This window comes from Thalassophryne amazonica, chromosome 10 (assembly GCF_902500255.1).
Source record: "Thalassophryne amazonica chromosome 10, fThaAma1.1, whole genome shotgun sequence".
NCBI lineage: Eukaryota > Metazoa > Chordata > Actinopteri > Batrachoidiformes > Batrachoididae > Thalassophryne > Thalassophryne amazonica.
Window position 1 is genome coordinate 22,735,596 of NC_047112.1, and position 4,515 is coordinate 22,740,110.

The 4,515-nt window shown below is 45.7% G+C and overlaps 1 protein-coding gene across 2 annotated transcripts in view; it reads left to right on the plus strand.

Annotated features, from left to right (window-relative positions):
• ror1 (receptor tyrosine kinase-like orphan receptor 1) overlaps positions 1 to 4,515 on the plus strand; it is a 356,306-nt gene that overhangs the window by 47,353 nt on the left and 304,438 nt on the right. The gene's annotated exons all lie outside the window — the stretch shown is intronic.

Sequence of the window (4,515 nt, forward strand, 5' to 3'; positions counted from 1 at the left end):
TATTAGTGTTGAAAGCTACATGGATCTGCACTGCACTGCTGGGTTGAACCGAGCTGCTGCAGCTGCTGTTTTCAGCATAGCACAGCTCCTAAAACCATTATCAACATATATATATATATATATATATATATATATATATATATATATATATATATATACAAGGTCTGTTAGAAAAGTATCCGACCTTTTTATTTTTTTCAAAAACCATATGGATTTGAATCACATGTGATTGCGTCAGACAAGCTTGAACCCTCGTGAACATGCGTGAGTTTTTCCACGCCTGTCGTTGCGTCATTCACCTGTGAGCAGGCTTTGAGTGAGGAGTGGTCCACCCCCTCGGCGGATTTTCATTGTCAGGAAATGGCGAATGATTTGGGCTTTTTTTCCATCAGAATTTTTTCAGAAACTGTGAGAGACCTCCAGGCGGACACCGTTCGGAAAATTAATATGGCTTTCAGGGACGATTTTATGGGGATTACACAGATTAAGGAGTGATCCAGACGGTTTAAAGACCGCCCACAACTGCTGAGAGCGCGGCGCGCTCCCAGCCCCCATCAACAGGCTGACACCCCGCTGGAACAACCAGATCATTTCCAACGTGAAGGCTTTGTTGATCCGGGACCTCGTCTGACTTTCACAAAAAGGCTGAAGATATGGACATCCGCACTTTTTCGGTACATTCCACCATTACAGGAGTTTTTTTCATGGAAAGAAAAGCGGAGGGACGCGCCACGGAGCCGTTCATTACGCGGGACAAAACCACCTCGGTGTTGGTCTCACAGGACAGCTTAAAGGTGGATTTCAGATGGATTCCGGTTGCTTTTCAGTCATGTGATTATCCGATTGTGATTGTGCATGAGCTGGACCTGCCCCAACATGTCCTGGAAGGCTTCATCATGGCGTTGCTTTGCGCCATGCAGCTTCACCGCGACGCGCGGAATTCCTCCGCACGTCTGTCTCAATGTGCTGAAAAAGTGCTGATGTCCACTCTTTTCACAATTCCTGTGCTAGTCAGACGACATACCGGATCAAGACAGCGTCCAGTTTAGAAATGAACGGCACATTCCACTGTCACAGGAGTTTTTGTCATGGAAAGAGGAGCGGTCCACTGCATGGCGCAAAGCAACGCCGTGATGAAGCCTTCCAGGAGATGTTGGGGCAGGTCCAGCTAATGCACAATCACAATCGGATAATCACACAACTGAAAAGCAACCGACAGCCGTCTGAAATCCACCTTTAAGCCGTCCTGTGAGACCAACACCGAGGTGGTTTTGTCCCGCGTAATGAACGGTTCCATGGCGCGTCCCTCCGCTCTTCCTCCTCCGGGGTCCTTTGTTAAGGGCTATCCCATCCCTGTATGACTGCAGCAGGAGCTTGGTTCGCATTGCTGATAGTAAGTCAAGCCTGTTTCCAGTGCACGTTGGCCTCTGCCAGGGCTGCCCTTTGTCACTGGTTCTGTTCATTACCTTTATGGACAGAATTTCTAGGCACAGTCAGAAGAGGTGGAGAGGTGTTCCGGGCACGTCCCATTGGGAGGAGGCCCCGGGGAAGACCCAGGACACGCTGGAGGGACTACGTCTCGCAGCTGGCTTGGGAATGCCTCGGGGTTCCCCCGGAGGAGCTGGGGGAGGTGTGTGTGGATCGGGAGGTCTGGCCGGCTTTGCTTGAGCTGCTGCCCCCCGCGACCTGACCGTGGATGAAGAGGAAGAAAATGGATGGATGGACTTACTTATGGAAGGAAATATTGTCTCCCTTGTTCCTCCGTTTGTGACTTTGCCAACATGCGCAGCTTTCCAGCATATTCTACCTGTTTCTTGACAAGACCAATAGAACTTTAATGAGCGAGCTTAGGAAACTGCACTTGTCCCCAGTACAGGAGACTCCAACCAGTGACGTCAACCGGAAGTGCCCTCCATTGACTTCAGCCAGTGGAGATTTACATGTCAATTTAGCGGCATATTTGATTCAAATAATATTATCTACACTGCGCTCAAACATTCTGCAAGTGTATGAATAACACTTTATTTTTTCCAAGGAAGGCACAAATTTTCCAAAAGGGTTTCTGTTCCCCTTTAAAGTCATGCTATATCTGTTTATTCATCTGTCCTTTTCTGCATTATGAATGTGCCTTGTGCATGATTACTTCAGTAACTACTGGTGGGGAATACTCTGCCACAAGGGGCTTTGGTTCACATGTTGTCAAAACATTCTTAAAACAATAGGGCACCACAGTCTCGTTTGAACCCTGTGTGATATCACTGAATTTGACCACTTATGGGGACAGCCAGTCCCGTTGTGCAATATATACACAGCATAACTTCACACGTAAAAGTGGTGTACTGTTTTGTTTTCGGCTCCAATCACCAAAGCAGTTGGGAAAACTGTTTTTTCCAGTTCCCAGTGGAGAAGGGAAGATGAAGCAAATGGGAGACTTTGTGTCAGTAAGTGTTAGCCTACACAGCTAACCAAAGTAGCTACGTTCTCTCGCCTGCAAAGCCGCTTTGACATGTTTGAGCTCCGGGTCATAAACAAACCGCAACACGTCCACTGGAAGAAGTGGCGCGTTGCGTGTTTGGCACCACTCGCCGTGGAAGATGTCGAAGATTTATTCTTATTTGCTTTTATGGTAGGAGCGCTGGGGCTGATTGGGTTATGCGCTGCCCTGACCTACCAGAAAATTGGCAAGACGGCTGCTACCAGAACCACAACCCCACATCTGTCCATCATGATTAATGAAGTGGGCAAGGCGGTACAATCTCAGACTGGGTTAACTTTTGAACTCAAACACAAGTTGGAAAACATCTCGGAGCAAATATCTGCTTTGCAAAGGAAGATGTTGGAGATCAGGGAATATTCATAATTGGATTCCGACAGTCAGAGGATCCGCAAATGGAATTTCTGTGTGTCTCTGCCTAACTCAAAACATGGCAGCCTTATCAGCTACTGAAGGTCAAAACGCCCCACTTGTTTTCCTGCAGAAGGATTTCAACGGCCTTGGTGAAGCATTCGGCTCTCCTCTTATCTGCCCTCCCTTACAGCCTGTTGTTGTCAAGGCAACTCCCCCCCCCCCCCCCAAGCTCGGATCGGCGGCACGGCGGAAATGAGCTGGAGCCCCAACACACTTATTGCCTCAATTCGGATGACGGACTGTTTCAAAGCTTAGCGTTAGCGTACATAAACATATCAAATGTATATGTGCGGTTGCTTTAATTCTGATGTGTGTCATTATTACGTTATGCTAGTAATAATTGTGGATTAATTGCTGTATTTTTGTTTGAGGTAATTGGGTATGAAGGTAAATTGCTTTTGTAGGGATCAATAAAGTTGTTTGAATCTTAAATCACTTTCCCACCGTATCGTCACTCTTTCTTTGCATTTTCACTTTGTTTGCATGTAATTTGCCCAAAAACTCAGAGAAAATGCCGTGTTTTTCTTCCCGGAAGTAGAGAAATTACAACATATGCGTCATATTTTGCCCCTTTAGTGCCTGCCCTCAAACGAGACTGTGGTGCCCAGTTGTCTCTCGTACATGTTTCATGCAGTACACATTTTACTCACAAACTGTATAACCTCAGAAGTGTTGCCCGGCACGGAGGCCACCAAGTGCTTTCTGTGCTCTTTTTACAGAACAGTTTTCCCACAGTACAGAAGCATGCTAAGTGAAGTATGTTCCCAGTGCATGAGCAGCTACTTCAAAACCGGGGTCTTGGAGGCTCTAGTCCCTTCCAGAAGAGAGCAGTGCTGATGGACACAAGTTGATGAGAAGCAGGATGAGAATAGCTACAACCGCAAGAATACACCACTCTGCTGCGATGAAAGACAGCAAGAATACAGAGTTACAGACATCATCAGGGTTTAAATCCTGCTGCTGAGTGCTCGACCCTCTTGTAGATATGATCTCCCTTCCTTTTCTCTCAAAGACTCTTGAGAGGGTAGTTGTAAAACAGCTAACTGATCACCTGCAGAGGAATGGTCTATTTGAAGAGGTTCAGTCAGGTTTTAGAATTCATCATAGTACAGAAACAGCATTAGTGAAGGTTACAAATGATCTTCTTATGGCTTCGGACAGTGGACTTATCTCTGTGCTTGTTCTGTTGGACCTCAGTGCTGCTTTTGATACTGTTGACCATAAAATTCTATTACAGAGATTAGAGCATGTCATAGGTATTAAGGGCACTGCGCTGCGGTGGTTTGAATCATATTTGTCTAATAGATTACAGTTTGTTCATGTAAATGGGGAATCTTCTTCACGGACTAAAGTTAATTATGGAGTTCCACAAGGTTCTGTGCTAGGACCAATTTTATTCACTTTATACATGCTTCCCTTAGGCAGTATTATTAGACGGTATTGCTTAAATTTTCATTGTTACGCAGATGATACCCAGCTTTATCTATCCATGAAACCAGAGGACACACACCAATTAGCTAAACTGCAGGATTGTCTTACAGACATAAAGACATGGATGACCTCTAATTTCCTGCTTTTAAACTCAGATAAAACTGAAGTTATTGTAC